At 47.1% G+C, this 10,601-nt stretch overlaps 1 protein-coding gene across 1 annotated transcript in view; it reads right to left on the bottom strand.

Moving 5' to 3' along the window:
* The window catches only part of ZNF831 (zinc finger protein 831), a gene marked incomplete at its 3' end in the record, with an annotated part of 109,434 nt that overhangs the window by 79,113 nt on the left and 19,720 nt on the right, over positions 1–10,601 (bottom strand). The gene's annotated exons all lie outside the window — the stretch shown is intronic.

Raw genomic sequence — 10,601 nt, 5'->3', positions numbered from 1 at the left:
CCAAGAAAAATACCCTTATCACCATATAAGGAGAGGAGAAACTGAGGCTCAGAGAGTGGAAGTGACTCGTCATGCGGCTAACATGTGGCAAAGCAGGTTCAGACCCGGGTCTGTCTCAATCCTATCTCATTTAATATGCCCAAAGGGAATTCTCTTTTTTTTTTTTTTTTTACATCTTTATGGGAGTATAATTGCTTTACAATGGTGTGTTAGTTTCTGCTCTATAACAAAGTGAATCAGTTATACGTATACATATGTTCCCATATCTCCTCCCTCTTGCGTCTCCCTCCCTCCCACCCTCCCTATCCCACCCCTCTAGGTGGTCACAAAGCACCGAGCTGATCTCCCTGTGCTACGTGGCTGCTTCTCAGAGGGAATTCTTGATTCTTCCCCTGCACACAGGTACATGGCAGGCTTGTCACCATTGTCTCCCAACACCCAGCGCAGTGCCCTGTGCAGAGGAGACACTCAGAAAATGTGCTGACTTCATGAAAAAGAAAAATCGTGTAGCTCAGCAAGGTCCTCAAAGTCCACAGTGATCCCATGAGCTGGGGCAAGTCCCTTTCCTCAGATGGGACTCAGTTTCCAGGTCTGTAAAGTGGGCACCTCCCTAGAGCCCTTCCCACTCTGGAGTTCTGAGTCTCCGCTACTGGATTAGGACAATAAGGAAGAAAACTGACCTGAGGGGACACTCACTAGATTGAGCAAATGAAAACACAAGATTCCTAGATAAATTTGAATTTCAGATAAACAATGCATACTTTTTTTTTTTTTTTAGCGATACACGGGCCTCTCACTGTTGTGGCCTCTCCCGTTGCGGAGCACAGGCTCCGGACGCGCAGGCTCAGCGGCCATGGCTCACGGGCCCAGCCGCTCCGCGGCATGTGGGATCCTCCCGGACCGGGGCACGAACCCATGTTCCCTGCATCAGCAGGCAGACTCTCAACCACTGCGCCACCAGGGAAGCCCTGTATACTTCTTTAGTATATGTATGTCCCAATTCTTGTATGGGTCTTGCTTACACTAGAAAATTATGCATTATTTACCTGGAATCAAAATGTAACTGAGGGGACTTCCCTGGTGGCACAGTGGTTAAGAATCTGCCTGCCAATGCAGGGGACACAGGTTCAATCCCTGGCCCAGGAAGATCCCATATGCACAGAGCAACTAAGCCCGTGCACCACAACTACTGAGCCTGTGCTCTAGAGCCCACGAGCCACAACTACTGAATCTGTGCTCTAGAGCCCACGAGCCACAACTACTGAGCCCGCATGCTACAACTACTGAGGCCCGTGCACCTAGAGCCTGTGCTCTGCAACAAGAGAAGCTGCTGCAATGAGAAACCCACGCAAAGCAATGAAGAGTAGTCCCCAGTTGCCGCAACTAGAGAAAGCCCACGTGCAGCAACGAAGACCCAATGCAGCCAAAAATAAATAAATAAAATTTAAAAAAATGTAACTGAGCATCCTGTATTTTATCTGGCCACCCCAGCAGGAAAAAAGCACTTCTTTAACTTCAAGATCAGGCTTGGGTCTCTGCTCAAAGGTGGGGCTTCCAAAGCCCCTCCAAACCCAACAGAGACACAGTTGGTTCCCTCTCAGCCAGGGGTAACAGCTGGGCAAATGCTAGGCGAGGGAGCAAGAGAGACCCAGCCATGCTCTTCCAACTGTGGGAGGGAAAGCCAGATGCAATGAGAAATGTAAACAGGCCCATGGCTACAGAATTGGGGGGCCTCCAGACCCTACACCCTCAGGTGCCCATCTCCCAGGAGCTCCATTGGTTGAGTTCCACTTCAACCAATCCCCAGCTTAGCTCCTCAAGAAAAACAAATCCAAATTCCAGCCTTAGCAGCAAGACTGTTCAATCAGGGAAAGGTAGAAGTCATGGCAGCTCATACCAGCTCACACTGGCTCACAAGAGCTGATGGTTAACTTTTCAGAAATTTTGCAAGCTAGTTGTTAAATGTGGCCATAATTAAAAGTTAAATTATATAGACTTACAATTCGATATATTAAAAACAAAGTTACTACAACTGAATATTCACATGCAAAAGAATGAAGTTGAATCCCTACCTCACACCACATACCAAAATTGACTCAAAATTGATCAAAAACCTAAATGTAAGAGCTAAAACTACAAAACTCTTAGAAGAAAACATCGGGGTAAATCATGACCTTGGATTTGACATTGGATTCTTAGATATGACACCAAAAGCAAAATCAATTAAAAGAAAAAGATAAATTGGACTTCTTCAAAATAAAAAATAACTTTTGTGCATCAAAGGACACTATCAAGAAAGTGAAAAGACAACTCACAAAATGGGAGAAAATATTTGCAAATTGTATACATGATAAATCCAGAATATATAAAGAACGCTTCTAACTCAATAACAAATAGACAAGCAACTCAATTTAAAAATGAGCAAAGGACTTGAATAGACATTTCTCCAAGGCAGATACACAAAGGCCAAAAACACATGTAAAGATGTTCAGTATTATTAGTCATTAGGAAATGTAAATCAAAGCCACAGTATGACTTCACATCAACTAGCATATTAATAATAAACTGAAAATAACCAATGTTGGTAAGGATATGGAGAAATTTGAACACTTAACCACTGCTAGTGAGAATGTAAAATGATGCAGCCACTGTGGAAAACAGTTTGGCTGTTCCTGAAAAAGTTAAACACAGAACTACCACATGACCCAGAAATTCTGCATCTATGTATATACCCAAAAGAATTGAAAATAGGTATTCAAATAAAAACGTGTACATAAATGTTGATAACTGCACAATGCAACAGAGCCAAAAGGTGGAAACAACCCAGATGTCCATCAACTGATGAATGGATAAACAAATTGCAGTCTATCTGTACAACGAGATGTCATTTAGCCATAAAAAGGAATGACGTATTTATACAGGCTACATCATGGACAAGGCTTGGAAACATGATGCTGAGTGAAAGAAGCCAGTCTCAAAAGGCCACACTGTATGATTCCTTTTACATGAAAAACCCAGGAGAGGAAAATTCATACACACAGCAAACAGATGACAGTGGTTGCCAGGGGTGGAGAGGGAGAGGGAGGCGTGAATGCCTAACTGGGAACAGAGCTTCCTTTATGAAAGGAAGTGATGAAAATGTTCTGGAACCACATGCACTCAGTAGTTGCACAACATTATAATGTACTAAATGCCACAGAATTGTACACTTGAAAATAGTTAAAATGGTGACTTTCATGTTATGTGAATTTTATGTCAGTAGTAGAAAAGGAACTAAATACACCAAGCTCATCACTTACTAATTATTTTATTACATCTTAGCATGATCAATGCTCTGGACGTTACTCACGTGGATTGCGTCGGGATGGTGGAAATACTATGTAACAGGGTGGCACTCCACATCTCCACCTCCTGCCAATTTTAGGTCCAGTAACGTCACGTTCATAGCTTGCGATTGGCCGTGGTGGGACTATTTACACCACAGAAATTGGCAAATGCTACAGTCAGTCCTTTTTTTCTTTTTTATCCCAAGACCATCATTCCCATTCTCTATTCCTCATAAACCTGTCTACATTAGAGATCTCACAGATTTGAGACCTTATAATTTTTTAAGGAAAGATTTAAAGACAGAAATCCCTAGAGATGGGTAGGAGCTATTAGAATTCCTAAGCACTGATGTGAATGGAAGACAAGGCTTCCCTCAAGCTGAGAAAGTTCGAGATGCTTCCCAGGGGAACCATCAGACCCGCCTTCCTGTCCCTGCTCACCAGGCTTGCTGGTGGACACCCCCGAGACCCAGCTCCCAGGTCACTTGGGCACAGCTCCTGGAAGGATCAGATGAAATAACGTGTGAGAAAACACCGAGGGTGGCGTCAGGCACAGAGGAAGTGCTTGGCTCAGTTGAGTTTCCAGTGATACGCCATAATATTTTGAACTATTAGCTAGCGAATCCTCCCCACCCCACCTTCCCTCCTACCCCTTGTCTTTTCCCCATCAGTCAAGGCAGCTGGCTCCCTTCAGTGCCTCCGGGAAGGGATGCCGTTCGCAGGTGCAATTCCCAAGAAAGAAGGTCATTATAAGGATTCTAGTTGGGAGGTGATTTCAGGCCATGCTAGCAGGGGAGCGGGAAGGCTGGGGTGAAGGACGCTTTAAAGAGTGTGTCATCAAGCCAGTCCCCACCGATGGCAGCTGGAGCTTACGAAACTCGGCTGGGGACCAAGAGATCACATAGAACACATTACCCCACAGGGGACTGAGGGAGCAATGGTGTGCTGGCATGTCCAGCTGGCCAAGGGGACACACCCAGCGGGCTCTGTGGCCCCAGAAATTCTCATGCCCAGCAATGCTGCCTGCAGCTTGTTCCCAAATGGTAAAATGCAGAGGGGGATTGATGGGCGGGGCCTCCACTGAACGTGCTGTGGCAGAAACTGAGTAAAGACTTGTGAATGCCAAAGCCTAAACTCTAAGGGGAATCTGAGGAAGACCAGCCAGTTTTTCCCATCCTCGGGTTGGGAGGAGGTGGGAGGGAAGAAAGTCGGAGGGGGGCGACGAGACCCTCCAGCTTTGGCTTCAGAGGGGACTTGGGTAGAGAGAAGACCTGGGACCCCCATTCCTCGGGGCACTCGGGAGAGACCCCGCCCCCCGGACAGAATAGCAACATCCCTAAGCCCGAGTCCAGGCGGGAGGGAGGGAGGAAGCCCCCAGGGTTCTGTGCCCAGAGCCGGTGCAGCTCAGGATGAATCCCAGAGCACCCAAGAGGGGGCTGAGCGTGACTGAGAAAATGGGTCAGACCAAGGGTAATGCTGCAGGAGGGGTGACTCAGCGTGGAGCTTGGGGAACTGGGGGCTGAGCACCACCTGTACCCCGAAATAAGCCCATCCTCAAGGGAGAGAGAAAAGAAGCCTAGAACTGACTGCCTGGGGTGGGAGGAGCGGGGGCTTCAAAATAGAAATTCCAGAAAAAGAGCGTTACATTTCTGACACACCTGCCACGATGATTATTTTGCTCTCTCTGCAGCCTGTTCCGTGATCACAGCAAAATCGATGCCTTTTAGCAGCAGCTGATCGCTGACTGGGAGGCTGCAAGCCCACCAGCACCTTCCTGGGGGATACGGCACTTTTCCTGGGAAAACCTCAAAGGACTGCCACTGAAGATTCTCACTCTGAACCAGGGAGGTGGCAAGTTGTCTCATCCCCATCGAGCAGGGGGGAAAGTGAGGGCGGGCGCACCAGGGAAGCCTCTGGGAGACCCACCGGCTCGGCGAGACCCACTGCCAAGCGCTGTCCCCGCGCCCGGTCGCCGTCCCGAGGGTCCACCCTGCAGATAGCCCGTCGGACCCCTCACTTCCTCCCTCTGCCACGCGTGGGCTCCCCACTCCCCGACACCCCCCCAAAACTATGTTCTTCTGAGAGAGTGTGCCACCCCATGGGGAGGGAAAGTGACTATTTCCACAGCCCCCTTTCTTCAAAGCAACCCACGAGGGGGCCTGGGCAAAAAGAGAACATGGCAATGCCACAAATAAGTTTTAAAAACTCGTGTTTTGGGCCCTGAGAGAGAAGACTATGGAGAATGGATTAAACGTATTCAGCAGATCGAACTTTCCAGAAAGAACGTGGTTGCTGAGACTGTTGTTCTAGTTGCAAGTTTCCCAAACTTCAGTCTGTCCTGCGCGCCTGTCAGCCGCCGTGCCGCGTGCGGGGCCACTCACTTCCTCCCCACCCCTGGGTACCTGGACTAGCATTACGTTAAAAGGGAACTATGTGCATAAGGATGTGAGTGTACTTAGCGCCACTGAACTGCACTTAAAAAGAATTGAAATGGGGCTTCCCTGGTGGCGCAGTGGTTGCGAGTCCGCCTGCCGATGCAGAGGACGCGGGTTCGTGCCCCGGTCCGGGAAAACCCCACGTGCCGCGTTGTGGCTGGGCCCGTGAGCCGTGGCCACTGAGCCTGCGCGTCCGGAGCCTGTGCTCCGCAACGGGAGAGGCCACAATAGTGAGAGGCCCGCGTACCGCAAAAAAAAAAAAAAAAAAAGGTCGAAATGATCAATTTTATGTTATGCATATTTTACAATTTTTAAAAATTAAAAAAGGGGCTATATGATTACCCAATTATCCAAAAACTTATTTTCATACAAAAGCCTGCAAACCTGTTTATATCGGCTTTATTCATAATTGTTAAAACTTAGAAGCAGCCAAGATGTCCTTCAGTAGATGGGTGAATAAATAAACCATGGTGAACTTCCCTGGTGGCGCAGTGGTAGGGAATCCATCTGCCAGTGCAGGGGACACAGGTTCTAGCCCTGGTCTGGGAAGATCCTACATGCCGCGGAGCAACTAAGCTCATGTGCCACAACTACTGAGCCTGCGAACCACAACTACTGAGCCTGTGTGCCACAACTACTGAGCCCGTGCTCCACAACTACTGAGCCCGTGTGCCACAACTACTGAGCCTGCGCACCACAACGAAGAGTAGCCCCTGCTCGCCGCAACTAGAGAAAGCCTGCGCTCAGCAACAAAGACCCAAAGCAGCCAAAAATAAATAAATGAATAAATAAATTTATAAAAAATTTTAAAAAAACATGGTGCATCCAGACAGTGGAATACTATTCAGCATTAAAAAGAAATGAGTTTAATTAAAATTTAATTTTAATGACTTAAAAGACTTGGGCTATCAAGTCATGAAAAAACATGGAAGACACTTAAATGCATATTATTAAGTGAAAGAAGCCAATCTGAAAAGACTGCATACTGTATGATTCCAACTATATAACATTCTGGAAAAGCCAAAACTATGGAAACAGTAAGATCAGTGGTTTCCAGGGCTCATCAATTATAACAAAAGTACCACACTAAGAAAAGGGAACCCTCCTACACTGTTGGTAGGAATGTAAATTGGTGCAACCACTATGGAAAACAGTGTGGAGGTTCCTTAAAAAACTAAAAACACAGTTACCATGTGATCCAGCAATCCCATTCCTGGGCATATATCCAGAAAAGACAAAAGTTCTAATTCGAAAAGATACATGCACCCCAATGTTCATAGCAGCATTATTTACAATAGCCAAGACATGGAAGCAACCTAAATGTCCACCAACAGATGAATGGATAAGGAAGATGTGGCACATATATACAATGGAATATTACTTACCCATAAAAAAGGAACGAAATAATGCCATTTGCAGCAACATGGATGGACCTAAAGATTATCATATTAAGTGAAGTAAGTCAGAAAGAGAGAGACAAATACCATATGATATCACCTATATGTGAAATCTAAAAAAGAATACACATGAATCTATATACAAAACAAAAAGACTCACAGACACAGAAAACAAACTTATGGTTACCAAAGGGGAACGGAGGTGGGGGAGGGATAAATTAGGAGTTTGGGATTAACAGATACAAAGTACTATATACAAAATAGATAATCAACAAGGACCTACTGTAGAGCACAGGGAAATGTATTCAATATCTTGTAATAACCTGTAATGGAAAATAATATATGTATATATCTATGAATCACTTTGCTGTACACCTAAAACTCACACAATATTGTAAAACAATTATACTTCAATTTAAAAAAAGTACCACACTAAATGTAAGATGTTAATAACAGAGGAGACTGTATGAGGGGCGTAGGTAAGTGGTATATGGGAACTCTCTGTACTCTCCCCTCAGTTCTCTATAAACCTAAACCACTCTAAAAATTGTCTGTTAATCTTTAAAATTAAAAAAAATCAAAACAATTAACTTTTTTTTAAAAAAAAGACATATGTGAAAAGACATTTACTCTCACTGGCCAAGAAGTGCAAAGTATATACCAAATGCCATGTGTTGCCTCTCAGTTAAAAAAAAAACCCAACAAATAAATACTTGTATTAACTGGAGGGGAAACGGGAGGAGGGCTGTGTCATTACCAAAAAAAAGGGAGATTCCTATTTTTTCTAAGAATGATGAAAATAAATATATAATGGTTAATCTTTTAAGCTGTGTATCTGTCATACAAACTAGCACAGCTGAGCGGTGTGGTCTCATACTTTGGGGAAACATGCCTCTAATTGAAGATCTTGACCTGAGATAACTTCAGGCTAGACCCTCCAGACAGACCCCATCTTCCTCCCTCTGCCCTGTGTCCCCAGGGTGTAGCCTCCTGTCCTGTGGTGTCTACACCCACAGGTCAGAGTGAGGAGGGAAAAGAGTCAGGCCAGGGCTGGTTCCAAAGCTGCTCTGTCCCTCTACTCAAGGCCACATTTTTGCCAGGCGACATGCCCCGGTCCCAGTTATGGTTCCCACCGTCCCTGGTCCCTGGGGTAACACCGCCGCCCTCCCCCCTGCCAGCCCTCACGCCCCCCCATTAAACTCGCCCCACTTGTGCATCCCACTCGCGTGTGCATCAGGCCTGCCAGGCTGCAAAGTGAAATTACAACTTAAATTACGTGCATGGGTGAATTTTCCCGGAAAGCGAGAGCATCTCTGACTTCTGTCGGATTCTCAAGGGTCTGGAAGGGTCCCTGAGAGGGGGACTACCTAGTTCGGGGCATCACCTCCCTGAAAGCAGCCCCAGGACCTGACAGGCCCAAACACACATTGGTCCCCACCACTACTTCACCCAAATTCATTCCGCTTGATTTGCTTGAACCAAGTGAGATAAGGGAACAGGCCAGAGTTTACAAACAAAAACACGCCGTGCAGAAGGCTTGCGCGAGTGAATGCAGAAGAGCATCCCGGGCGATGGCCTAACTTTCATACACAAATTACGGGATTTCCCTGTAGGTGGTCGATAGGTTTCGGATGTTTGGAGGGAAGAGGCTGAAGTCAGGGCAGCTTTGGCAGATGGGAGGCAGGGGGGCTCTGCCTCTGGTCCACTGTCCCTGGGGCTGGGGGCGCCTCGGTTGAAGACGGAAACCCCCTCAAGGTTCACCTTCCAGTTTGACCACTTACCCCCGTGTGGCTTCTGCAAGTTCTTTTAACTTCAGATTCTCATTTGTAAAGTGGGGGTGAGGGGTGGGATCAAGGAGGATTAAACGGACACCATCTACAAGCACTTGTCCCAGCATTGGAACGAAATGGGGTCAGTCACCTGAAAAGTGTTCATATGCTTCCCTTTTTTCCTTTTCTAAGTTAATCAGTTTCACCTTGGTCAGCCCGAGGCAATTATCTGCCCAAAGAGAAATCGAGAATTTTTACAGATTCAGAGCAGACGTAGCTGAGCCTCACATAATGCCTACCACGTGCCATGGGTCACTGTGCCGAAGGCTCAACGTACACAAGTCATCTAACCCACACAGCGACCCCATCACATAGGCGCTGTTACTGTCCCAACGAGGGCAAGCAGGCGCTGAGAGCTGGAGAGATATGCTCAGGGTCAAGTTGTCGGGGAGGCATATCCCTTCCTAAAGAAGGAAGAGAGACACAAAGAGCAAGGGAAGATTCAGCTGCCAGCATGCAAAGTGGGACTTCCGGGCAGACCGAAATCTTGAGAGCAGATATTACTGTTGAGAGTGAAACGTTTTTCAAAATCGCCTTCTCTCTTTGCTTAAGGCTTCAGGCTCCAAGGCAAGACGTGTGTCGGGACTCCTGCACAACAGAGTAGATGCCCCCTCGTAACAGGGCCACAGCAGAGCTACAGGAGTAGCTGCTCAGAGGTGGAAGGAGGCTGTGATGTAAGGGAAGTGTAGTGGGTTGAATCGTGTCCCCCAAAAGCATAGGTCTATGTCCTAATCCCTACTCCCTGTGAATGTGACTTTATTTGCAGTTAGGGTCTTTGCAGAGGTCATTACATTAAGGATCTCAAGAAGAGATCATACCGGATTTAGGGTGGGTTTTAAATCCAACGACCAATGTCCTTATAAGAAGAGAGAGGACACAGACGTACAAGAGAGACGGCCATGCAAAGACCCATGTGACCACGGAGGCTGAGATTGGAGGGATGTGGCCACTAGCCAAGGAACACCTGGAGCCACAGAAGCTGGAAAATGCAGGAAGCATCCTTCCCTGGAGCCGTCAGAGGAGCATAGCTCTGCCTACACTGTGATTTGGGACTTAGAGCCTCCAAAAATGTGAGGGAGTCCATTTCTGTTGTTTTAGCCTCCCAGTTTGTGGGACTTTGTTACAGCCTCCACATGACACTAATAGAGGAAATGAAAGAAAATGCTGCTATTTTCATAGTCTTGAGAGATGATGATGAGGGGACCTGCCAGAGGAGGAAGGCAAACAGGAAGGTCAGGTTTCAACCGAGAAAGGAGAAGGTGTAAGTCAGGGCAACACCAAGACTGTCCCCCACATCCACCTTGAAGCGCTGTAAGGAGATGGCTGGAGCAAGGCCAGGTCCTGCACAGAGAGACCCCCTCGGGCTGAGCTGTCCTGAACCCCGACAGGTCCTCCAGTGGCCTGTGGGGTCTGGCTTGGAGCTCGCAGAGTGCTGGGAAGGGACACCTAGAAGGAGGAATAGCTCTGTAACGAGAGCCCCCGAGAGGACCCAGTGGACCGCCAGATGCCATCTTGAAGACATGGGGGTGGGGAGGGGGTAATCAATTTGTTGCCTGCTTCAGTAGTTCATTCCTTTGGTTGCTGAGTAGTATTCCCGAGTGTGTGTGTGTGTGT

This window comes from Leucopleurus acutus, assembly GCF_964270905.1.
Source record: "Leucopleurus acutus genome assembly, chromosome: 16".
Lineage (NCBI taxonomy): Eukaryota > Metazoa > Chordata > Mammalia > Artiodactyla > Delphinidae > Leucopleurus > Leucopleurus acutus.
The sequence above is the reverse complement of the archived record's forward strand: the minus strand, read 5'-3'. Positions and strand labels throughout refer to the sequence as shown.